At 43.1% G+C, this 26,950-nt stretch overlaps 1 pseudogene across 1 annotated transcript; it reads right to left on the bottom strand.

Annotated features, from left to right (window-relative positions):
- Positions 1–547: 547 nt before the first annotated feature.
- LOC117705558 (mast cell protease 8-like) lies at positions 548–4,515 on the bottom strand (annotated as a pseudogene). The gene is made up of 5 exons (XR_013109350.1): positions 4,448–4,515; positions 3,115–3,265; positions 2,666–2,798; positions 2,180–2,430; positions 548–747 (listed from the first exon to the last, which is right to left on the bottom strand). The product of XR_013109350.1 is annotated as a mast cell protease 8-like (transcript).
- Between the last annotated feature and the right edge of the window lie 22,435 nt (positions 4,516–26,950).

The following is a 26,950-nucleotide window of genomic DNA, read 5'->3' as shown; positions in this document are numbered from 1 at the left end:
GGTCCCTTTCTAAAGGTTCTGATCTGCATATGGGGCTATCCTGTGTCATCTCCTGAGCCACTTTGAACAAGGTAAAGAGAGGTCTGTACAATTCTAATGTGAGATGACAGCTTGGTAGAGAGGCCTTGTGGAGCTAGACCAGGAGACCTGGGGAGAGTCTCAGAAAACACTGAACTGTCCAGGACCATAGGCATTCCTTAGAGGCACATGGAGAGTGAGAGGTAAAGGCTTTTCATGTTTCTCACCCTTGGTAGCCTATTAAATGTGAAGAAGAGTTAGAAAGAAAGAAGGCACCCTTCTCAGACAAAGGCAGACCTTTACAGGACTGACACTACTGGCCTTTGTATGGTGAGGTCAGTTATCTGTTATGATGAGGTCAGTGCACAGGTGGGATTACCAAGCTTTATGAAAGTATCTGCAAAGAGAAACAATGAAATGAAGAGAGAGTAAAAAAGGTAATCTTTAAAAATGTTTTAAGCTCTGCACTCATGGAAGAGAGAAATGACATACCTTTCTTGCAGACAAATTTCTTTATTAAGACTCAGATAGCCATACTCCAGGATGCTGCACACTGGCCCAGACAGGTTTTGTGTTCTAGGGTTGTTGCAGGAGCTTCACTCTTTTCTGAATCCAAGGTATAAAGCTGGAGATTCTAGTGAATACCCAAGGAGGTGTCCAAGGACAGAAGTGATAACTGACAATGCCCTGGGCCACTCCATCACACACCAAGGGTCCCCCAGAGTCTCCCTGTGGACAGAAAAAGGAGACGTTTCAGTACATATCCTCTTACTACCTCTTTCCAGACCCATTTTCTCCCTGTCCTTCTCTGTTCCACTTAGGCCTGGGTTTTCAGATGGGAAACACTACGTGAGCCCATTGACCTCAATTTTGAATGGACTGAGTAGACAGGGTTGGTGAATCACTAACTAGTGTGTCTCTCTCTGGCTGTGTCCTTATTTCAGTTTAACTAGACCTAGCTCTCCTATTTTCCTATGGTGAAAGGACAAAAGATTGGCTGAGGGAAAATGCCACATCCCCCCTTCCGGTCTGGGCCTGACCACTGAGCAGACACCAGGCAGCAGCTCTGCCCCCAATCTCACAGAACCCAGAGGAAATGGGCCTCCCAGGAGCTCTAACCTGGGCAGTATCTTAGGTATGAAGAAAGCAACACCGGCCCCAAACAGGGAGTAACTGGGACACACTAGGACCCAGGAAGTCACTCCTGGCCTGGAGCACTGATTCCTTCCTGTCTGAGCCTGAGCAGTGAGCAGATCTTGGGCCCCAGCTCTAACCCCCGTAGTAACACCCACCCATACAGTTCCGATACAACCAAAATAATAGGAAAGACAGGCTCCAGTCAGAGACAGGGCAGGTAGCACTAAGGAGATCCAGATGGTGAAAGGCAAGTGCAAGAACATAAGCATCAGCAACCCAGGGTACTTGGCATCATTAGAACCTAGTTCTCCCACACAAGAAAGTACTGAATTCTCCATATCACTAGGAAAGCAAGATTCAGATTTAAAATCACTTCTAATGATGATGATAGAGAACTTTAAGAAGGACATAAATAACACTCTCAAAGAATTTGAAGAGGAGAACACAGGTAAACAGGTAGAAGCCCTTAAAGAGGAAACACAAAAATCCCTTAAAGAATTACAAGAGAACACAACCAAACAGGTGAAGGAATTGAACAAAACTATCCAGGACATAAAAGTCGAAGTAGAAACAATAAAGGAATCATATCGGGAGACTACCCTGGAGATAGAAAATCTAGAAAAGAAATCAGGAGTCATAGACACAAGCATCACCAACAGATTACAAAAGATAGAAGAGAGAATTTCAGGTGCAAAAGATACCATAGAAAATGTTGACAAAACCGTCAAAGAAAATGCAAAATGCAAAAAGTTCTTAACGCAAAACATTCAGGAAATCTAGGACACAATGAGAAGGCCAAACCTAAGGATAATAGGTATTGATGAGAGTGAAGATTCCCAACTTAAAGGGCCAATAAATATCTTCAACAAAATTATAGAAGAAAATGCCACATCCCCATATGTTGTTCTCTCCATATTCTCTAGACTAGCCATGGTTATAGAGTGTGAGGCCTGGCTGTGTGTCTGCAGTATTGCTTTGGCCCTGGGCAAACATTTGAAGATGGTGAAGATGGTTATGTCCTTACCTCTGAAGTAGACTTCCTGACATTGGGATTTCCCACACAGAGGTGGATGGAGTTTTTGTAGTTTTAGACCAGGCATAGCACTTCTGGCTGTTTTGAACTAGATTAACTTTTTGAAGTGTATTAGGTGAAGTACAGTTGGGCAAGGTTCCCCAACCTGCCACTGTGCACACCTGCCCAGGCTTCACCCAATCATGGCTCTTTGGAAGGGCAATAGTCTTTGCCTCACTATTGAGTTGAGCTTTGTGTTCCAGCTGGTCAGAAAGATGAAGAATAAGAGTTCAGATCTGGCACTATCAGCAAGCTTAAACAGGGATGAAGCTGCCTGTATCTTCCCCATTTTCAAAGACCCCCATCCCCCACCTCACACACTAGAGCCATTGCTCTATTCTATTGCTCTGGGACCAATAGATCAGCCACCTAGAAGAGAAAACAGGATGGATACACTAGTGATCTATGGGAGTAAACCAGACATCAGTAAAGTGGTACCTTCAGAAGCATGATGTCGTTAACCAGTGTCTTATTATTAAAGCCCTCATGAGGTTTGGCTTCATAAACATGAATGACCTGGGTGTTTTTCCGTTCCTGGATATTGTGAGCACCTAAGGTTACAATCATACGGCTGTGAAAAAAAAGGTGGATTAAGTACAACACAGGAGCAGTGAAGCGATCCCTGAAAGGCAGGTTGAGGGCTCAGCCTAAGGTTGAGTCGAATAGCAAGAAATTTCTGGGGGAGTTGTTCCTTAGGTCTTCAGTAACCGCCCAGCCATTCAGACCCTTCACTGACACTATCTGGTCCTGGGTTTCAAAATCACTTTAGGTCAAATAGGGTAAAGTCAGGTTGATCTTCACCGTTGGCTCTACGTGTTTAGGGACAGCCAGGATCTGCTGTTATTTGGTCAGTCCCAGGCAGCAAAGACCCAGTTGCTTCTCCTTACCTTCCATAACAGTGAGCTGCTGTCATTACAATGTCTTCTCCCTCCAGGAAACTGCCACACTGACTGGGAACTAATTTCCTATCATAAATATTTATCAATGCCATGTAGGGCCGGGAGTGGGGTTTAGACTCTGTACCCCATATGATTTCTCCTGAAAAAGAAAGCTCATTCTTAATCTTTGTGCTCATGGAAACTGTGCAGCAATCCTGGAGGCTGGAATAGTGGACATTTCATGCTTGGAGAGTCTGTGGACCTGACATAGATGGTGAAATGATCCTATGGTAGGGGCTGTCACACAACAAGAAAAGGTGCCTGGATGATGTGAGGGATCACACAGAGCATGCTGTATGGCATCACTTTCCCCTAGTTCATAATTTCTTCTTGTAGTCATGGTGGTGCCAAGACTTTGTCTTGAATCAAATTAAATCACATGTACACATTAAGGAACACGTTGTCCAGCAGATCAACACACTCCAAACAACTACAGTTGTTCCTGTGTCTTGTGAGTCACCTGGTGTCCTGCTCAATTAAGCACTGGGCTCTGCCCCAAGTAAGCATGATGCACTGTTGAGGTAGAAAACTCTGGCTGCTTTCCCTCTAGTCTGACTCATGACACACAGAAGTACTTCACTTAGAGATGGGATTGCTGAAGAAACACTGAAAAGCTCTCAAATGTGCTGAGCAAGTAGCTGGGAGGAAGCCTCCTAAGGAAGTCTGAACCTCAGCGTAGATTTGTCTTCCTCAGGCATTGAAATAGCCTTCAGGATGAAGAAGGGAGGACACAGGACTAGTAGGATCATAGAGAGGATGGGAAATGGGTTGGAGGTTCCTATGCCTGCCTGTTTCCATCAAGCTGTGGAGCAGGATGGAGCCACGCTTTGCTGGCTCTGCTGGATTGTGGTTGTTAGGGTAGACCTGAAAGGTTCAGAAGAACAGAGACAAGACCAAGAAGACACCTGGAATCCTGAATAGAAGAATTCTTCTAGCCTTGATCCAGGTGGCAACCCCTGGATAAAGCTGCTTGCTCTTAGGTTTGTGCAAATAAAACTTCCAGCCCTCATTTTCAACTGTAGCTTTCCAGTAGGGTCCTATGATGTTTTTATAATTTGTCACTTTTAGATGATTGAGGTCTCACTCACCAGGTGCTACTGCAAGTTGTTCACTGTGACTTTGGTGCCCTATTTATCCTGTGCTAGAGCAGGGGCTCAGCTAACTTCTCAGATGAACCAAGTCAGGAGTAGATCTTAGATACAGCCTGACTGGGCTCCATGCAAGCAAGTGTCAGCTCTGGAAGCCACTTGCCACACCTCTAGGGATGTGGATGGTTGCTTACCTCCCTCAGTGTTGACTGGTAGGACAGCCACCAGGAAGACCAGGAGCAGCAACATCCTCTTCAGGGTCTGACCAGGTCTCAATTGGTCACTTTGTCACTTCTTACAACTTTTAAACCATCAGGTGAGGAAAGAGGCCCAGAGCCAGAGACCTCTAATTTCCTGTGTGATAATTAAGATCTGAGTTCTTGCCACATCTGTGTGGTGAATGTACAGGAAACACACTGTTGTCAGTTGCTGGTGAGCATGACCACATTCCCCATAGGAATGCTGGAAGCTGAGAAGGGTGGAAGAGCCTATTGAGGCCTTCCATACTAGCCAGAGGACCAGTCTTCTCTCCTGTCAATGGTCAGGGAACTGCAGTAGGATGCCTCCTGTCTTGAGTTTGTGATCAGGTAATTGTTTCCTTTAAAAAATAATATTTCGACAACACATACTACTCTCTAGGAGGAGTTTTTGTGTTGTTGTTTTTTGTTGTGTTTTGTTTTGTTTTGGTTGGTTGGTTGGTTGGTTGGTTGGATTGGATTGGCTTGGTTTGGTTTGGTTTGGTTTGGTTTTTTGCGCAAGGACTTTTGGTTTCACATTCAAGCTGGGTCATCTATTAACATCCCAAGAGCTTTGAACACTTTGGGGGATGGGATGGAGAGTAAAGATTTAGGATGAAATGCTATTGGGATGGTGATGACAGTGTCAGGAGGTAAGAGAATGACTGAATGGGAGCTTTATAGGAAGGATTTGACAGACACATGCTCAGGCTCCCATGCTGTAAAGACACTGATGTCCTCGTCATGTTGACATCTCAAATGTCTCAAATATTTTATCACCAAAGTAGTTAGTGGCACAGAAGTAGAGACAAAGAGCAGAAAGAAAGCTGTGCTGTTGGTGCTGAGTCTTTGCATTTGCAGTGTTCTGCATTGTCAAGGCAATCTGGTCCCAGGGAAGACTGTGTGTGATGCAGGCAAAGCTCTTCACTGCTCACTTCTCTGTCTCTGCTGAGCCATCAGCTGTGGCTCATCTTGCAGTTCTGTGTATGCAGGGGCCTGGGTGATGTCAGCTTCTGAATGCAAAACTCAAGTGCATTTCTTCTTAGAATGCCAGAGTGAACCTGACATGGAGACTACTGTTTCCAGCAATCTTGTCATTTTGTACAGACACAAGGAGACTTCTGATGTAAGCTGCATGTAGTCCTCATGCTGACTTTGCATCTGTCACAACAAAGCTGTAATATTCAAACACATTCTCATTTGCATTGCCCTCCCAGGGGATACTACAGGGATTATTGTTATCTTATTACTCTGTTAATTTACTTGTATCTTCTTCCCATCAATTTGTAAATGATGAACACATTCAGTAATTGTGAAGTAACTATGAAATATCTGTGTGATACTATATATCTGCTAAAACAAAATCCATAAGGCTATACACCAAGAAATTAAAGATGCTATATTACAACATTACTCCCACAGTCTGATTATCATGTGAATACATCTGGTTCTGTGCTGTTACAAGTTCCACTTCTGATTTCTTGTATCTTGATAGTGGTATCACATTTTCCTGGTATTAAACATCTTTGAATCACTGGGACAGGCTCTTGGGCTAGCCTTCTGCCCCGGCCTGCTGGGGCTTTGACAGTGTACCTTAAGAGAAAGGGGGAAGAGAATGGAAGGGACAGAAGACACAAAGAACAAGACCAAGTCAAGTTTTCTGATCAAGGTCCATCAAGCTGTATTTTCTCAGGCAATTTATATAGGCAGGGAAGAGGATAATTTGGCGGAGTTTCACAGAAGCTGGGTGTTCTGCCATGGCAGATATCTTGCAGCCCTTATGTGTTTGGCTGGCTCAGGGTTCAGCAACCACTTTCCTTAGGGCAGAGCGACCGTTGGCCACCTGCTTTCTCAGGAGTCGATAGCTGAGGAAAAACAAAACCTGAAACTATTTTTTCAAAATGGAGTAAGGTTGGCTCCTGGCAGCCATTGCCTCACGCATGGCTCACAGCCCCATATATCAAGGTTTCCTGGGAACCAGTTCACACTGTCAAGCTGACACAGTGTGAGCACCCCTCCTGCTCCCAGGATTCACTGCTATTCTGACCAAGGGCTAGGGAGTCTGTGTGTGTGCTTGGACACAATGTGGGGAAGGACGTTTGTTTGTTCACTGCTACATGTGTAACTAACTACCTTAGTGTAGGTAATTGCTGGAGAAGCAGGGTTCCTCACGCCAGGCTGTGGGTAGTTGGCTGGGAACGACCTGGGTTCCTCCAGGGGGAAGTTAGGCTCAGTGGCTGTGGCCCCACAGTTCCTCACGTTGCGGCCCCAATGACACAAGAAAGTCCACGGGTTTTTACTGGCTTTAATGTCATGGCAGACGGTGGATGGATCTGGATGCACCCCCTCCACCCCCAATGAAACCCAAGGCAGACCTGAGTTAAATAGGGAGGGAGAAAGAGGGGAGGGGCTGGGGAAGAATGTTTAATTGGCTCCACCCTCTGGCCTTCAGGTACCTCATTAGTATGTAAATCTCTCTAGGGCCTGAGGCCTGTTCCTCATGATTGTTGGCCATAGACCTCCTTGTGGGAGTGGTTGTTGGAGGGCTGAAGCTAAATGAAAAAAACCAGGGCCTGGGAGCAGAGCTGAACTCCTGCCATCCAGTAAGGTTCCGGGGTTCCAAGCTCGTGCTCAACCCACACACAGCCCACAACCCCACACTTAGGACTTTGTGAGTAGAAGGAAGAGAAACAAATGGGGATGAACTTTTAATGAGATAATGTATGCGAATCTATAGTGAGGTCTGGAAGATAATGACAGAAGGGCCAGGAAAGATGTATGAAAATTCATACATCTGGAATTCATACATGTGGAAAATTCTCATGTTTGATGGAAAAAAGAATCACCTAGGCCCTCCCATGAATTTCAGTAGACTGTATGTAGGATAAATTCAGACAGGGGTCCAAGCCATGCTAGTTCACTCTCATTCTGTCTTGGCTTGCTCTCTCTTTTCCTGCTCAGTCCTCTCTTGAGATAGCACCTCTGGGTCCCCATCACGCACGACTTCTGTTTCTATGCTAAGATCACAGAGGAGCAAGGGGCTCCTGCTAGGCTTCTGAGACCTACACTTGGAACCTCTCTTCCTGAACTTGGAAAGCTGAAAGCACAAGGGGAAAAGGAGCCCTTGGCAGTACTTTACCTGAACAGGGGATGAAGCTGTCCAAAGTCTCTAGGCACCATCTTATTCCATTAAAGATCTGATTTTCGTGTATTCTCAGAGTCTGTTTAAAATTAAAAAAAAAAAATCACCACTGTTGCAAAAAGTAAAAAACACAAGTTTTATAATTCAAGCTGTTTCTATTTGTAAAGCACAGTGGCACAATCTTCTACAGATATCAAACAACATTCTTCTTGGACATTTTTCATCTTTGTATATGGAAACACTGACCCTGTATGATAATGCTGCCCCATTGCTCCTCTGACTGACTCTGTTTGTGTCTCCATCGATCTGTGGGAGACTTGCCCAGATTCCGGCATCCCGAGAAGGATGCTACTTCATGCTTCATACACAGTCATTACTTTATTGGCCAACCAGACCTTAGTAGATAGTAGGGAAGCCCTATGCATATTCAGGACTGTGGTGGGGCCTAGAAAATGAGGAGAGTGTAAAGACCAGATCAAGGATTGGAGAGAGCATGGGGTGATGTTACAAAGTAGGAATTCATCCTTCTGTTCTGAACCCCTAGGATGAATCTTCCAGGAGGGGATTGGCACACAATGTCCCCTGAGTGCTATAAGGGATTGGGTTGCCACAATTTTGTATGTTTTGGAAGAAAAAAAAGAAGCAATTTTTTTTTTTTTGTTTTTGTTTTCTTTTTTCTTTTTCTTTCTTTTTCTTAATAAGTGGGAAATGTATGTTCTCAGACTTAACTGAGGAAAGCCTAAAGCCTTGCACAGGCCTTTCATCTTGTTTCCAAGGAATCCTTGGCTCTGCTTTCCAACTGCTGCCAGGGTGATTGAGCTTTGCTTAGGCAAGCTCAAGAAAGCTATGCTGCATTTTCCCTATGCTGCCATCTAGTGATGGGCATTTGAGAAGCACTGATACACTGCTCAGGGGATGGGAGAATGTAGCCTAGGATGGGGGCCTCAGACTTGATATGAAACAAGGCAGCCTGAGGACAAAGTGTCATGGATTCCCAAGCTCCTGCAAGTCCAGTAGCACTGGAAACCTCAGGGAATCAGGGATGAAAGTGGGGGCCTGCAATGGAGGTAGAGGGGGGGCTTTGGGTTAGCTCATAACAAATGTTGGAAAGTGTGGAGGGGCCTTCTGTTAGGTGGCATCTCTGTATGATGAAGGCTTCCCCACCCCCACTGCTGTCCTCTTTGACCAGAGATTAAATACCTTTTGTATGAAGGAACGTCTGGGAGGGGAAGCCCATTGGCTAAACCCTCAGAGTCCATCTCGATACCTCCTTAGCAGGTAGGTTTCAAGTCAGTGAAAGGAGAAGAAAGAAGTCAGGTTAATATGAGACATCCTCTCCAGGTACATATTAAAGCTGAGGAAGCATCATGAAAAATATCTAATTGGAGGAGCATTGGCTAAGAGTGCAGATGCAGACCAGGGATCAATTGTGTTCCTATAGTCACTTAACAATGTGCAGTGTGCTCATTTCCTTTCTGGGCCTTCCATTTTCATGGAGGTGGTTAGTGTCTGCTGGGACCTTGCAGTTTTCTTTTGTAAGCCATGCATATTTTCATTAACTAAAGATGGAGTCAGCAGGTGGTAGCTCACACCCTTAATCTCAGCACTTGAGAGGCAGAGGCAGGTGGATCTCTGAGTTCAAAGTCAGCCTGGTCTATAGAGTGAGTTCCAGGAGAGCCAGAGCTAAAACAGAGAAATCCTGTCTCAATAAACCAAAACCCAAACCAAAAACTAACAAACAAAGAAGGAAGCCATAGCAAATACTCATGGTTCTCTCTGACTTAGTGGAATGGGGTAGGTACCTTGGTTCCATTTTCCTCTCCAACCCATGTAGGCTGTTGCCCAATTTGAATGCTTGAACATGACAGAATCTGAGTGGCAAGTTATGGTCTAGCAGGACAGTCCTGTAGATACTATGTGATGGGAAGTCCTGGAGAGCTGTGAACTGGGGCCTGGGAATCCACAGTCTTCAGGAGCTGCTTGATAAGAGAATCCTCAGTGCTATGTGCTCAGACACTTTTGTGGTAAGGATACTCCAGCAAACAGGGTCTGTGGTAAAATGAAAGTAAAGTTTGACTGGAGTCCATTTTATTGGCATCCGAGAGAAAGAAGGGTATTCTGAAGAGGCTGGTAGTTTGTCCAAGGATTATTGCAGAAAGGAATGAGTGAGTGACATTATTTTAGTTTTCAAAAACAAAAGAAACATGCCATCATATTTTAACAAAATACATGTGAAGTCTATAATACTTGTATATTTATGTATTGTAAAAAACATTGCATATATTTTGTATGTTAAGATAACAAAACAGATATGCAACAAAACATAAATTTGTAATTAATACGAGAAAGGAAACAAATTGCCACATCATGATAGTGAAAACTAAATTTTATATTTTTTACATGTCACTAATTCAATTTGTTCTACAATTAATTACTTATGTCACAGAAAGTTAGTGATTATTTTTTAACAAAATATGAAAGGACTGCTCTGAAGCTGGGAGAGGAGCTGCCCTGTTGTATTTATTTACATATAAAAAGGGAATAGTATAGGAGAATATAAACTTTCAAATAAATTCCTTTCAGAAACATTTATGTTGAGGTAGTAACGTGTATATGCATAGTTATTATATACTCTGATACTGTTTTTCACCATTTGTCTATTTTGTTCAGCTTGAGGGTTAAGTATCTGTACATATGATATCTCTAATATTAGGAAAATGTTGCTGTTTATTTTGGCTTTCTAACCCTGTCAATTGTTCAGCATGGACTTTTATCCCATGATTGTCTCATTAGAAATGGGAACCAAGCATGTGGTCTTAGATGGGCAGGAAGAAGGTAAAAAAGGCCTGTTCTGGAGCTGGGAGAGGAGCTGCCCTGTAGTCCTGATTTCTGCAGTCCTTTATCAGTCTTTACACCGTGCTTGTTCCAGATACTTGACTGAGCCATATTTCAGTTTGTTTTAGGCCTGCCTGAGATGGTCAGGCCTTTTGCCTTTTGTCCCAGCTCCTCCTGAGGAAATCATTCAACATACAAGTAGAACAAGAAGAGGTAACAGAAAATTTGATAGTTACAGTAAACCACAAAATTCAAATTACAGTAGCTGAAACAACAGGGTACTGCCAAAGGGAGAGATAGACAGGTCAAAGGAACAGGATAAAGACACTTTAATAGCCCCAGAAAAATATAGTCAGTGAGTTGTGGAGAACCCAGTCACCAATAAATATATCGACAGCACAGATCCTGCATTGATTGCTCAGGGAACATCATGGAAGAGGTGCTGGAAAGATGTAAGAGCCGGGAAGTTTGCTGTGAAAGAGTCTCTACTAGAAATGGCTGCATAAAGAAAACCGGAGTTAACACATCAATGAATGTGATAGCATGGAAGGAGGGCAAGTCTGCTGGCTCAGATCCCCAGACAAGAACTACAAGCAACTATTGACTGCAGAGAAAAGGAGAATTAGAACATCCAGGGTTGAGCCTCCTTATTGGTTATCCATTTCAGCGAGTTCATCCTCAATATACATATAGAACAAGAAGGGACCCAGCTGGTTGTGTTTGTGACAATACCTGATGGCATGCTGACTAGTCTTATGCCAACTTGGCAAAAGCAAGATTCATTTGGAAAGATGGAATCTCAATTAAGAAAGAACATGCCCCATAAAATCAGTCAGTAGGCAAGGTTGTAGGGCATTTTCTTTTATTGATTGATGTGGGAGGGCCCAGCCCATTGTGGGTGGTGCTGCCCCAGGGCTTGTGGTCCTGGGTTCTATAAGAAAGCAGGCTGAACAAGGTTAAGGAACAAGCCAATAAGCAACATTCCTTTATGGCCTCTGCATCAGCTCCTGCCTCCAGGTTCCTGCTTTGAGTTGCCTCATAGGCAACATGCTAATGAGTGTGGTTGTGCCTGGAAAACTGGAGGCCAGATTGAGTTATTTTCCTTTTCTGCTCAGATGTAACTAGTTATTTAATAGTGACTGATCTGATTGCTGCTGCTTAGAACAGTATTCTACAGGAGGAATACCTAAGTCTCCAGCTGCTAAACTGTCATAATGTATCCATAGGAGCTTTGTTTTTGACCTTTTTTTGAGATTATACTTTAATTATAATATTTCTCCCTTCTCTTTTCTGTCTCCAAACCCTCCTATAGACCCCTCCCTGTTCTTGTTCAAATTCATGGCCTTACAAAAACATAATTGCTATTATATTTGTATATGTACGTGTATACACACATATATTTTAAAATATGACATCGTGAATCCATATAATGTTGCTTGTATGCATGCTTTCAGGATGGATCATTTGGCACAGGACAACAATCAGTGTGTTCTTTCCTGGGGAGGGACACTTCTCCTGCTCTCGGCTTTCTTCAGTTGCCTATGGTCTTTTGAGTAGGATTTAGGCTCCTGGGTTTTTCCTTGTACATTTTGGCATGTCCATTGGTGTCAGCCTTGTTCACTTTGCACTTGTGTGGTCATGTTGGTGAGACTTTATGCATAGCTTCAAATGTTACTAGGAGACTCAATCTCACATCAAAGTCCCTGACCCTCTGACTCTAACAACCTTTCTGGCTCCTCTTCTGCACTGTTCCCTGAACCATAGGTACAGGAGTGTTTCATAGATGTATCCACTTGAATTGGCCTCCGCAACTCTCCATATTGATTGATTGTAGTTTTCTGTAGGGGTCTTTGTTACAGAGCAAAGTTCCTTTGGTGAGGGGCAAAGACTATTCGTATCAGTCTAGACTCATCCCTGAAGAAGGAAGCCAAAGGCTCTTATACCTTTGAAGGTGTGTTAAAGTAATGGTGATTGAATGTAATGCTGAATGTTGGGAGCCAACCCCCAGCAGAAAGTGGCTATCATCTTTGCAACCATCTTGGGCCATATATTTGCAGGTTGATTCTTTTTCACCCTGACAAGAGACTTGTTTTTTTAGCATAATATTTTTTCAAGCAGCTCACAACAGCTGAGCACACTCTAATAAACATCTTGTTTTTCTCAGACATATCCTGGACTTGTTGTTTAGTGCCCCCGGGTCTAGGCACTCATGATTTAGTGTCTCCAGCTGCACTGCTCTGCTTGTGCTTATATACCCATAATTGCCTTTTGATAACTGAGATTTGATCAGACACCCTGTCTTGTCTCCATTCTTTGGGTCTCTTGTTCTTCCATCCCCAGTCTCTTCCTTACAAACCTCATTGACTGACCCACAGGCCGGGTCACCTGGCACCCAATGTGGGGCACTGAGAACAGGAGACCACTGTGAGGAACATTGCTAGAAGAAGGGTTGATGGAACATTCAAAAGTGAAACAAAGGTGATTGCTTCAGGAATCTGCCATGTCGAGACCCAGTAAGTCATAGTAACAAAAATGTGGCAAGATATAATTCAGTATGAACTATATTATGGAACAGATGAGAAAGGTTTTAAAATTGAAAGGTATAAAGGTGAAAATTCAGCATTTGCTGTCATTTTTTATTTTATTAAACTGTTATGTTCCTGGTTTCCTCAAGAAGGAACCATTGATGAAAAAAGATGGCATAGAGTTAGAGATGCACTTGAAGACTTTTACAGGACATTTGGGCCTGAAAAGTTTCCAGTTACTGACTTTTCATATTGGAACTTGATAAATGAAATGATCTCAACAAAGTGTTCATCGATAGCAGTAGTCATTGAAAACAGTGGAAAAAATAAAAAAAAATTTAAAAGACAGTGAAAAGAAAGAAAAAGGAAAGGAAAAGAAAAAAAGGAAAGGTTGATTCTTCTAAGGAAGAAATAGATTTAATTTTTCTAGAAAGTGATGATGATACAAGACCTACTTTTCAAACATTGTAGCAAGTGGGGAGCCGACAGAAGGCGGCTATCATCCTTGCAGCCATCTTGAGCCATATACCCTGACAAGAGACTTGATTACAATAGCCTACAACAGCTGAGCACACTCTGATAACATCTTGTTTTAGATACCCAGGATTTTCCCTTGGGTGTGTGAGACTTAAAGGTGTGTGACTTAGAGATCAGATTTAGAGATAAGACCTAAGGGCATGACTTAAAGGTGTGACTTAAAGGCGTGGCTTAGAAGTGAGACATATAAAAGGCGAGAGGCAGATAGAAGAGTGAGTAGGAATTAGGCACTTGGAAGAGAACAGATCATTAGGCATTAGGTAGAAGACACTTGGACTAGAAAACTTGGAAGAAGGATTAAGTATTAGACACTTGGCACTTGGAGGAAGAACTTGGAATTAGACATTAGGCACTTAGCACTTGGAAGAAGTAACTTGGAACTTGGAGGCACTAGGGACTAGGAACTAGGGACTAGGAACTCAAGACTTGGGACTTGGACTAGGGAGAGAGATTGAAGAATAAATGGGATTGAATCACACTCTGTCTGGTCTCTATTCTTCCAGTGTGAGAACAAAATTTTTGAAAGCAGCATTGAAACAATAATAGAAACTCATGGTCAGCAGAAGACCACCCACAACATGATAAAAATAGTTATAATGACAATATCAAGACCCACCAGGGACAGGATGACCGAAAATAAAAGGTCATGCCCCAGACAAGTCCAAACAAGCCCAAGTGAATAATGGGCCATCTGGTGTTATTTTCCTCTTCCTTCCTTCTGGGAGGCCTGAGGTTTCATTGTCACAAAGACATGCAAGGGCATGTCTGGACACGTACAGACACGTAGTTAAAAATAACTAGTCATCCTGCCAACTCAACATCCTGCCAGTTCAAAATGCTTACGAAAATTGCTGATGTTTGAAATATCCAATCATATGTAACCACACCAAATTTTCCTGCCCTCCCCAACTTCAACCCATAAATATCCCAAATTTCCTGGACTCTGGGTCAAATCCTCAGTCCCCTGCGTGAGATACTTTTCGACCCGAGGGCCCTCACTATTAAACTGCCTCTGCTGTTGCATCAAGAAGGTCTCTTGTGTGTCTTTGGGTGAAGAGCTCCAAACTCTGGAGACCGTTCCTCAAGCCTCAGGACATTGCGGCCACCCAAAGATCACAAGAAACCATACCTGGATGCAACCAGCAGAGGTTTATTAGGGAAAGAGCTGGCAGCCAGCGGTCTGACCAGGTACTCGCGCTGGAGTCAAGGTCTGACCTCCTCGGCCAGTCTTTGGAGGGTTTTAAAGGGAAACACCACAAACCAGGGGAGTGGGAAGGGGGTGAGGGGTTGTTAAAGATACAAAACATGAAAACAGTGGAACAATTCAGAGGTACTCACTCTAAATGATTAGTGTCATGTGGAAATCGCCCCGCATTCTTCTCAAAAATGTGGTTTTTACCATGCCATTGTGCCCTATCCTGCCATTTCAGATTACTATCTTTACTTTTTCCGGCTATAAAGCTATAGCCCCACCTAGGTGGTAGCATCTTTATCTGTAATCAGGAATGTCTTCCTGTCTTGGGCGAGGCTTGAGGAATGTAATCCAGCAAGTGTCCTTCACCTGGAATGTGAAGGCCTGAAATCTTATTTTCAGTTCCGCATTCTGCAAGGCGAAAAATCTACACATATTTCATAAAATGGCCTTTATAATTTTTCACTCTACATGGGTGCGCATCAATCCAGACTTGAGTGAGGGTCTCCCTTCGGGGGTCTTTCATCAGTCTGTCATCATTCTCTCTCTTGCTGAACCCTGACCTGTGGACTGGAGCAGCTTGGAGCAGTGCTGGCTCTAACAGTTTAGCCCCCAAAGCTTTTTGGCAGTGCAGGTTCCAACACTGATAGAGCGGTCCCCGACATTTTGGCCCCCAAACGTGGGGCAGAGTGGCTCATGTCATTTTTGGTGCCCAACGTGGGGCAGCTCAGGCCGCAACAGATGATGACACAGTCTTTTCCTGAGACACCCAAAAAGCAGAGGCTGGAGTGAGAATCTCAGGAATGTGCACTGCTCACATATGGGCAGGCTCAAAGTGGCTGCAAACTTGTTGAGAGAGTCCTTAGGATCATAATATGTTAGGCAATGATGATTAGGTTTAAGAGAAGCCTTAATTGTTTGAGTAAGACCTCTAACATATGTCTGAGATCCTCCTCTTATAATCCTGAGATGCTGTCTGTCTGTCTGTCTGTCTGTCTGTCTGTCTGTCAATCAGTTCTCAACATCAGCCCAGGCCCTAACAGATATCTTAGCCATTAATTTATAATTAATTTTAGTGCTAATTTTCTGATAGGATGTTGAGGACCTACACTAGCACAAACAGACCTTTTCACATGCCTCCATGGGGCTCATTTAACATACCATTGCTGCCAGTGGAATCTATGCATTCCTAAACAAATGTGACTGAGTCAGAGACCCTAGAGTCACTGTATATATTCTGTACTCCTTCCTGTGGTATTAAGTAGACTGGATATCTCTTCAATGAATAGGGATTCCTCTGTTCACTATTCAGGATCAGAAATCCATATATCCTCAAATATATTTTTGGGATTCCCTGTATCTTCCCTCTTTCTCTTTCCTCACTCCTTTGGACTTGGAGAAGCAAAGCGGTATAATCTTCATTTCCTTATAGATTAGACCCCACAGAGGGCTGATCAACCAAGGCTTCATCTCAAAGGTTGTGGAATGGAGGTCCTAATCTGTGTAGAGATACCATTTATCCAAAACCCCTCCCCAGTTTAAGAGTTGTACTTTTCAGAGGAGAGTTAGCAATGTGTAGTATATCCCCACATTCCTGCTTTTATCATGCATCCATACAATTACCCATAAAAGTCTTTTCTGTAGAAACAATGTTCCATGGGTTACTGAGAATAAAACACCTTCTGTAGTGTTTGGGTAGAATATTCTGTAGATGCCTATTATGTCTATTTACCTTATGATATTAATTAAGTCCAGCATTTCTTTCTTTAGTTTTTGTCCTGATGACCTGTCTGTTGGCAAGAATAAGGTACTGAAGTGACATACTGTTACTGTATGAGATCCACTGTGATTTTAGTTTTAGGAGAGTTTTTTTTTTTTTTTTTTGAACTTGGGTATGTTCATGTTTGGTGCATACATGCTTAGAATAGAGATGTCCTCTTGGTGGATTTTTTGAAGGGTATGCAGTATTCTTACCTATCCCTTCTGATCAGTTTTGATTTGAAGTCAGTTTGCCATACATTAAAGTAGCTACACATTTTTGCTTCTTGGATTCTATTGCTTGGAATACCACTTTCTACCCTTCTAACCTAAGGTGCGGTCTGTCCATGGTGTTGATGCATGTTTCTTGAATGCAGCCATAGGATTTATCCTGATTTCTCATTCTGTTAGTTTATATCTTTTCATTGGGAATTGAGACCATTATTATTGGGCAATTATCAATGAGCAGTGCTTGTTGATTCCTGTTATTCTCTTGTTGTGTGACCAATACAACATATGCCATGATACCTGTGACTAGTTTAGCATTGTTTATTATTCCTCATTTTTTTCTTGATTTTGGTTTGTTGGGAGCTGACTTTTAGCAGAAAGCAGCTATCAGCTTTACAGCCATCTTGAGCCATATACCCTGACGTGAGACTTGTTTTTCAACAGCCTACAACAGCTGAAGCACACTCTGATATCCAACATATTTTGTTTTGCTGTTTACTGACCCCAGCTGCAAGGTGCACGAGGTAGCCACGCCTGCAAGGCATGCAGTTCACGTGCTGTCCACGTGCTATCCATGCCATACATGCCTATAAGGTGCACATGGTATCCACGCCTGTAAGGCTTACGTCATATCAACACCTACAAGGCACGTGGTATTTACACACCTATAAGGCACGTGGCAAAAGCGTATAAATACCCCAGATTTCCCTTCAATAAAGGAGACTTGATCAGAACCTCTGTCTTGTCTTGTGTCTCTTCTCTCTCTCTCTCTCTCTCTCTCTCTCTCTCTCTCTCTCTCTCTCTCTCTCTTTCTCTCTCTCTTTCTCTCTAGACCCTGACCTACAGACCAGAGTGGCAGCTTGGGCCAGGAAACAGTGGCCACCAAGCATGGAATGGAGAGGGCCGCAACATTTTTGGCACTCAACGAGAGGCAGCTGGAATGAGAGACCCAGTGAGGGACGTTACTGGAAGAAGGATCTGTTGCGTTGATTCCCGCAGGAATCTGCCGCATCGAGAAAGGTAAGGAAAATGGGACAAGAAATTAGTCAACCTGAATCCAACTCTCTGTTTTGGTTTGTTTTGAGAAAGGTAATGAAAATGGGACAAGAAATTAGTCAGCCTGAATTCAACTCTCTGTTTTGGTTTTGTTTGCTGCTCACATGTGTTAATTTTCTGCTTTTGTTCTTGAATGCTGTCTTTTTTGTTCAAAATAAAAAGAAGCATAAGTTAGAATCCAAAATACAACCAAAGGTTGATGACAATTTGTTAGAGCCAGATTGTGCTGACCAAGAGGAAGAGGAAGTTAAATATTATGACGCTGAAATGCCCTTTCCCTATGTGCCTCTACCTCCAAGTGCTCCTCCAATGGAGACAATGGTTGTAGATCCCAAAAAGGAGTTACAGGATAAAATTTCTTTTCTTAAACAACAAATAGTGTTAGAAAAAGAGTATCAGAACTTAATTAATCAGCTAAAAAAATTAAGGACAGGGAAGAGGTCTCGAGAGGCCAACTGCGAAAATCCCCCAGATTTTCACGTTCTTCAACCCGGTGTCCAAGGCAGTCCCTATCATCTAGCTTTAGTTCAGCTACAGATCAGCCAGAGGAGGGAGACGCTAAGGCTTTCCCTGTATCAGAGACCAGAGACGCTCAAGGGGTTGCTTGGAGACATCACACAGGGTTTAATTTTCAAATTATTAAAGAATTAAAAAATGCAGTATCTCAATATGGTGCCACTGCTCCCTTTACTCTTGCAATTTTAGAATCTGTGGAAGAGGAGTGGCTGACTCCTAGTGATTGGAATACATTAGTGAGAGCAGTTCTTAGTGGTGGAGACTATCTTGTTGAGGCCCACACTCTGCCTCAACACTTTTCCTCAACACTTTTGGGGCTAAGTGCTCTGGTCAAGAGAGAGTGTGGCTCTTGGGGCAAGAGACGCGAAGAATGGAGACAAGACAGGGTGTGATTCAGTCTCTTCTATTTTCTCAAGTCTCCCTTATTGAAGGGAATTCTGAGGTATTTATATACACAAGCAGGAGAACACAGGTGAAAACATTTTATCACGTGCACCATATAGCTGAGGTCACTAAACAGCAAAACAAGCTATGTGGGATAAACAAGATTTATCAGAGTGTGCTTCAGCTGTTATAGGCTTTTGACAACCAAGTCTTTCATCAGGGTATATGGTTCCAGATGGCTGCAAAGTTGATCTAGCCGCTTTCTACTAAAGTCAGCTCCCAACACTATCTTATTTGAAAATCAGAGTATAATGAGAATTGTAAAGAGACAGCTAGGAGAAACATTCAGGCAGGCAATGGTTGGTCCTTTGATGCCTTAGTAGGAGAAGGGCAATTTGCTTATAGTGATAACCAGATGCAATATGACCCAAGTTTATATGCTCAAATTCAAAATGCAGCCATGAAGGCTTGGCGTAAACTTCTGGTAAAGGGAGACCCTGGTGCATCTTTAACAGCAGTCAGACAAGGGCCTGATGAACAATTTTCTGACTTTGTTCATTGATTAATGACAACAGCAGGGAGGATTTTTGGTAATGCAGAGGCAGGTGTAGATTATGTGAAACAACTTGCATATGAAAATGCTAATCCTGCCTGCCAAGCAGTCATTAGACCTTATAGGAAAAAGACAGACCTTACAGGGTATATCAGACTCTGTTCTGACATAGGTCCCTCTTATCAACAGGGCTTAGCTATGGCGGCTTCTATGCAAGGAAAATCTGTAAGAGATTTTTTGGTAAATAAAGACAGAAAGGCATGTTTTAAATGTGGTAAGCCTAGACACTTTGCAAGAGATTGCAAGGTAGAAAATGAGTTAATCCAGAGACAGCCCAGAAAATATCCTGGGCTCTGCCTATGTTGCAAACGTGGAAGGCATTGGGCTAGTGATTGTATGTCTAAAAGATGCACAAGGTAACACCCTTCCCATAATCAGGGAAATGGGAACAGGGGCCAGCTCCAGGCCCCAAACCAACGCAAGCCAAAACAGGCTTATGGAGCAGTCAGTGTCCTACCAGCAAACACCAATCCCTTTCTGAACTCAGTCGAGCAACACCAGGAAGCGCAGGACTGGACCTCAGTTCTGCCACCCACACAGTATTAACCCCAGAAATGGGACCTCAGGCCTTACCCACTGGAGTATTTGGACCACAGTATCCAAATGTGTTTGGCCTGATAGCGGGAAGAAGCAGTGCTACTATGCAGGGACTACAAATTTTTCCTGGAGTTATAGATAATGATTATCAGGGTGAGATTAAGGTAATGGCACATGCAATTCAGAATATAGTCACCATTCCTACAGGAAAGAGGATAGCTCAACTATTGTTACTTCCATTGTACCCTACTAATCACAAATATAAGAATTCTAAAAGAGGGGATCAAGGCTTTGGTTTCTCTGATGCATACTGGGTACAGCCTCACTGAAAAATTACAAGCAGCTCAGTTGCTAGTGAAAAATCAATTTGAAAAAATTAAAAAAGGGGAATGGTATCCTACCAAGGGATCCCCCAGAAATATCCTCCATCATGCACTCTTTATTTCAAATTTTTTAACTTTGGATTCTGAAGGAAAATCTGCTGCAGATAGATTCTGGCATCCCGATACAAAAAAGAATTTTGCAACAGTCCTCTGGAAAGACCCATTAACTGGAACCTGGAATGGGCCAGATCCAGTGCTTATCTGGGGAAGAGGTTCTGTTTGCATATATTCCCAAACTGCAGATGCTGTACGTTGGCTGCCAGAGAGACTGATTAAACAAATAGACAACAATAACAAATCCAGGGAGGAGGAAACTCCCTGAGAAGCGTATTTTTTCTTTGCAGGAAATATGAAGGAAACATGAAGATGCTTCACAATTGCCTTCAAACTGGAACAGATCAACGAACAAACCTGACCTGAGAAGTTATCAGTGCTGAAGGAGCCATCACCACCTGAATCTCCAGGGTGGCTCTATTGGACTCTTGATTCCCTGACTTATGATTTAGTGGGGTATATTGTTTAAACCCACTACCTCAGTTATTATAGTTGTTTTTGGGTTTGAGATTGATTGAACAGGGACAGGGATTTCCTTACTTGTTTTGTTAAGATCAAAGCTATGATCAGTTCTGTATTTTTGTGTGATACCCTTAAAAAAGTGTTGCTTTTATACTGAATATTCAGGCATTGCTAAGTCTCTTGTCTCTTGGGTTGATGGGGTTCAACTGACTGATGGCTTTTATATGACAACAGATAGATGCTATTCAAATGAAAACCATACAGGTCCAATATTACAGGCTGGAAGTAGGGGACTCTGAAACCTCTGTCATCAAGACTGACGAGGATTAACCCCTAACTTATGTGCTAAGCCGGATAGTCAATGACGGGTAAGAGAGCATACTGAGACCCTTGCTCCTAAAAGAAGGGAGGCCTCACCATCCTAAGACAGGAGCTCAACCAATGGCTGTTGAGTATCCAAGGACGGGAAAGGGAGGTTGGGGTCCTTTGTTCCAACCTAGGACAGGCACGGTTTCTGTAAGTTTTCCCAGCCTTCCCTTTTGAAAAAAAATTTAAAAAGGGGACCCTGTTGGGAGCCAACTTTTAGAAAGCGGCTATCAGCTTTACAGCCATCTTGAGCCATATACCCTGACGTGAGACTTGTTTTTCAACAGCCTACAACAGCTGAAGCACACTCTGATATCCAACATATTTTGTTTTGCTGTTTACTGACCCCAGCTGCAAGGCACATGTGGTAGCCACGCCTGCAAGGCATGCAGTTCACGTGCTGTCCACGTGCTATCCATGCCATACATGCCTATAAGGTGCACGTGGTATCCGTGCCTGTAAGGCTTACATCATATCAACACCTGCAAGGCATGTGGTATCCACGCGCCTACAAGGTACGTGGCAAAAGCGTATAAATACTCCAGATTTCCCTTCAATAAAGGAGACTTGAGACTTGATCAGAACCTCTGTCTTGTCTCCATTCTTCGAGTCTCTCCCTTCTTTCCCTCTCCCTCTCCCTCTCCCTCTCCCTCTCCCTCTCCCTCTCCCTCTCCCTCTCCCTCTCCCTCTCCCTCTCCCTCTCCCTCTCCCTCTCCCTCTCCCTCTCCCTCTCCCTCTCCCTCTCTCTCTCTCTTTCTCTCTCTCTCTCTCTTTCTCTCTAGACCCTGACCTACAGACCAGAGTGGCAGCTTGGGCCCAGAAACAGTGGCCACCAAGCATGGAATGGAGAGGGCCGCAACAGTGGTTGACCCTTTCAGTTTGAAATTTTCATTCTAGTGCCTTCCCTAAAGCTGGATGGGTGGATAGGAATTGCTTAGATTTATTTTTATGATGGCATGCTTTTCTTTCTCCATCAATTGTGATGGATAGTGTTGCTGGGTGTAATAGTCTGGATTTGCATCTGTGGTCTCTTAGAGCTTATAGAACACCTATCTAGGCCTTCTGGCTTCCAGAGTCTCCTTTGGGAAGTCAGTAGTATTTTAATGGATTGTTATCACCAAAAGCGCTTATGTCCTCTTCAATTTTAGTATACTCTTGTGGGGTATAAGAATCTGAGTTGAGATTTACACAGAATTTTTAAGTTTCATCTTTTCATAGACTCTCAGAGTTCTTTGAGTTGGATTTCATCCGAGTTTTACATTGCTTGAGAATTGGTTATTTGGGAGGTAGGCACATTTTATAGGTTTTTAAAATTGTTTGTATTTTTGTGATATGAAGTGAGTATTTTAATTTAGACAATTGGCTGTTATTTAGTGAGATTTTATAACCCATTAGACTGGAAACTTAAGGTGAACTTAAACTAGGCATCTTGGGATATCTCAAAGGATTCCAAGCCCTGGCTTGGAATGTGGGGACTAGCACATGGCGTCCTACCAGATCCAAGTCTGATCAATGCCCATATCAATATTATGGAGAGGTGGGTCTGGGATTGGAAGAGGGTTGTGACATTGTGCCAGAGGTAGGGCAGGCTGGGATCATGATGGAGTAGGAAAAAAAATTCACCTGAGTAGAGGGAGGATAGTATCCTGCTACATTTGCAATAAAGCTCAGTTGTTGGGAAATATGAACGGTAGATGGAGTGAGGAGATGGGAGGAAAGAAGTAGGAAAGGGAAGAAAGAAAGAGAAGGAGGATACAAAATGGCTGCAGATGTACATGTGTCACTAGTAGTTGAAGGTTGTTATAATATCTAGGTTAGATAATTGGGTAACAATTCTAGTTATGTGGGCATCTTGTTAATCGGGCATTTTCAAATAGATAAATCCTTTGCATAATCTTTAAGCATTAAGAGTCTTCATTCTACCAGGTACTGTGGGTCTATTGAGAATGGTCTGGGGTCACCTGAGCATTGTGGATAGCGTGGTGGATTGGCAGTGCCAGCCACCCAACTAGCATCTTGTGAGTGCCAGGGTTGGGGTTTCTAGATAGCCTGAGCCTCGGTACAGAGTCAGAACAGAGGGAAAACAGCACCTGCAGAGCCAGAACACTGGAAAAATGGCTGCTGCCCTGGAACAAGCAGGACAAGACACAGTTTTCTAAATATTACTCCATGAAGAGGAACAATGTGATATGAAATTGGAAGTGATTTCTGGGGGAAGAGACAGAGTACAAGGTAGCACTGTGGTAAGGAACCAGAGGTTGGCAATGGCAAGAAAAGATCTTGCCTGGGTGAGAGAACACACCAGAGCTTGAGGAGCCATGTTAACATATCTTAATTAATCCCATTCCCAATATGGATTAACTGTTAATGGTGGCCTTCTGTGCTTGAGATGTAATAGGCGACATTCAAAGGGCTATTGGTTTCTGAGAGAGACATAAATCATTGGTGTCTACTGGGATATTTCCCATTCTCTACTGCATTGGTTCTCAACCTGAGGGTCCTGACTGCTCTAGGAGTCAAGAGGCTCTTTCACAGGGTAACATATCAGAATCATGAATATCAGATATTTACAGTATGATTTATAACCATAGCAAAACTATAGTAATGGAGTAGTAACAAAATAATTTTATTGTTTTGGGTCAATACAATATGAGGATTACAACATCAAAATGGTGAGAACCCCTCCTCTAGTGGATGGACATACACCCATGCACAAGTGGGAAGCACTAATTAGACTTGTGGGTCATAAGAAGAAATTTACTCTGGCTTTATAAATGTCTCCATCAGGTAAGTAGTAATTAGTGTGATGTCTCTGCCTGTGTTGTGACTGAGCCATTCTCTCTTGAAGCTTTCAGCACCTTTAGCCTTTTTAGTTTTAGCATTTTGACCATAATACACCATGCAAACTTCATCTTCAATGGCATTCCTCAAGCCTGGGTACTTGGATGAGTAGCTCCTTCAGTGTTTGGGAATTTTTCTTCCATGAATTTTTTGAGAGTCATTACCCATGACTTTGGCCTGGAGTTCTTCTCTGTCTTCTATGTCATGAAGTTGGGAAGGGCTTTGTCAAGGAGTACATGGTGGGAGTTAGATGGGGGTGTGGGGAACACATATGATCATACTTATACAATATAAATTATCAGTGAAATTCACAAGGATAAAGAATAATTAAAAATAAAGAAAAAATGATTAAAAACGTGCTACAGGAGAACTAAACACAAAGCTCTGAAGAGAATAAACATAAAGGGCGAGGAGGAAACACTTTAAAAGTTTTCAAAGCATCCTTAGCCACAAGGGAAATCCAGACTAAAGCCACTTTAAGATTCATTTTACTATAGTTCAATGGCCACGATCAATGATGGCAACAACAAATGGTAGGGTGGATGGATAGAAAGGGGAACCTTTACACTGTTCTTTGTAATGTAAGCTAGGTGAAGTTAAATTGGCAATCAGTCTGGAGAGTTCTCAAAAAACACCTACCACCACTAACACCACCACCAACATCCTGCCAAAATAAAGCTACCAGAGTTCCAGCTAAGTCACTCCTGAGCACTTATCCAAAGGACTCTGTAATCTCTGACATGGATATCTCCACATCCATGTTCATTGCTGCCATATTCACAGTAACTAAGAAATGGAAGCAGCCTAGCTTTCCATCAACTGATGAAGAGATGATGAAGATGTGCTATGTATATAAAAAAAAGAAAAATTTCAAAAAATGGATTGAATGGAAATTTTATTTTTTCTAAGATGGCCCAGTAACCCAAGCACAAAACCTGCATGTTCTCTCTCATATGAGGTTTCTAGCAATGTGAAAGTATGGTTTTGTGTGTTGGATATGGAGTAACTGTAGAAGCCAGGAAAAAAACAAGAGACATCAGAAATTAACTCCAAAGTGGAGGAATAGAAAATCATAGGCACTAAAGAAAGGGAATACCAAAGTAGACAGGTTTAGGCAGTAAGAAGGCAGGGGGATGAAAGACTGTAGGTTGGAGGGAAGAATAAACCAATATAAAAAAGTATAAAGGAATCGTGAAGCCAGATGTGTCCTCCTTTGCAATATCAACTTCTCTATTTTGATGGTAACCAAGTACCCTGTAATCAGATTCAAGACCCAAAGCATGTGGATGGAGGGGCCAATGTCTGGTACTGTAGGCCTGGCTAATCCCAGCCTTACTCAGAGATGCCTCCTCTTATAATGATAGGGGTTAATGCAGAGAAGCACAGGGGCCAGGATGCACAAATAAGGTGATTGTTAACCCTAGTGGGTTACAAAACTAAGCACACAGTCATGAACATGAGAGAGAAATTTGTGAGGAGAGCTTAGAGTTTCCAGGGATGTTGGGAAGGTGAGACTGGTTGAGAATGTGCAGTTTGCATGGAGTACATGTGAAAACTTGTGTTTTTGAAAAAGAAGGTATCAGGCTGCCTCCATGACTAGGTGCACAAAGTGACTAAGGCAGTAATTATTCAGTGGATTGCTAGTGAGTCTAACCTCACACCAGGGCTCTGGGCCGAGATATATGAGAGGAGCTGCCCTGGCCCTGCTGCAGAGGAAGTGAGTCAACATACTGGTCTGGGCATTCAACATTTTAGTCCCTTTCTAAAGTTTTTCATATTGATGCTGGGACTTTCCCTTGTAAGTAGGTTCTGAGTCACTTTGGGCAAGGTGAAGAGGGGTCATTACAGTTCTAAGATAAGATGACAGCTTGGTAGAGAGGCTTTGCTAAGTTAGACCAGGGGACTTGGTTGGAGTCTCAGAGAACAGTGGACTTCCCAGGAACATAGATATTCCCTATGAGGCACAGGGAGGGTGGGAGGTAAAGGCTTTTGATCTTTTTTCACCGTTGGTAGCCTGTTAAATGTGAGGAAGGCACCCTTCTCAGACAAGGCAGTACTTTCCAGGACTGATGGTACTGGCTTTTGTATGTGCAGTTATGATGCAGTTGGTGTACAGGATTGATGCCCAAGCTTTATGGGAGCACTGAAGAGAGAAACAAACCATGAGACAAAAAACAGTGAAGAAGAAGGTGGTGCACAATATCTTTTTAAGCTCTACACTCACGGAAGGAAGCAATGCCATCTCTTTCCTGCAGCCAGATTTCTTGATTAAGACTCAAGTATCTGTAACTCAGGATGCTGGAGACTGGCTCAGACACACCTTTGGCATTTGAGAGTTGTTGCAGGATTTCATTGTTTTCTGAATCCAAGGAATAAAGCTGGAGATTCCCGTGAATATTTAAGAGGGGTCTAAGGACACAGGTGATAATTGACACTGCCCTCAGCCATTGTGTTACACACAGAGGGTCCCCAGAAGAACCTTGTGGTTGAATTGGGGAAAAGCTGGAAGAAGCTGAGGAGAAAAGCAGTCTCATGAGAACACCAGCCGCCTCAAAAGATCTCTCAGACACTGAGCTACCAACCAGGCAGGCATCATACACCAGCTGATGTGAGGCCTGGGCACACATACAGTGGAGGACTGCCTGATCTGGACTTAGTGAGTTAAGATGCACCTAACCCTAGAGACATTTGAGGCCCCAGGGAGTGAAGAATTCTGGAGAGGTGGGGCTGGGTGTCTGTGGGAACATCCTCTTAGAGACAGCGGGAATAAGGGAGGAAGTATAGCATGGAAAATGGTTGGGGGTGGACCAGAAGAAAGATGAACATTGGACTGTAAAAAAAGGATTGAAGAAATCTATCTATCTATCTATCTATCTATCTATCTATCTATCTATCTCTATATCTATCAACCCAAAGAGTCCCCAGAGTCTCCCTGTGGACAGAAAATTGAATTCTTAGTAACTACCCTCTTATCACCTCGTTCCAGACCCATTATCTCCCTATTCTTTTGTGTTCCCACTTAGGTCTAGGTT

The sequence above is a fragment of the Arvicanthis niloticus genome, chromosome 3 (genome assembly GCF_011762505.2).
Source record: "Arvicanthis niloticus isolate mArvNil1 chromosome 3, mArvNil1.pat.X, whole genome shotgun sequence".
Lineage (NCBI taxonomy): Eukaryota > Metazoa > Chordata > Mammalia > Rodentia > Muridae > Arvicanthis > Arvicanthis niloticus.
The sequence above is the reverse complement of the archived record's forward strand: the minus strand, read 5'-3'. Positions and strand labels throughout refer to the sequence as shown.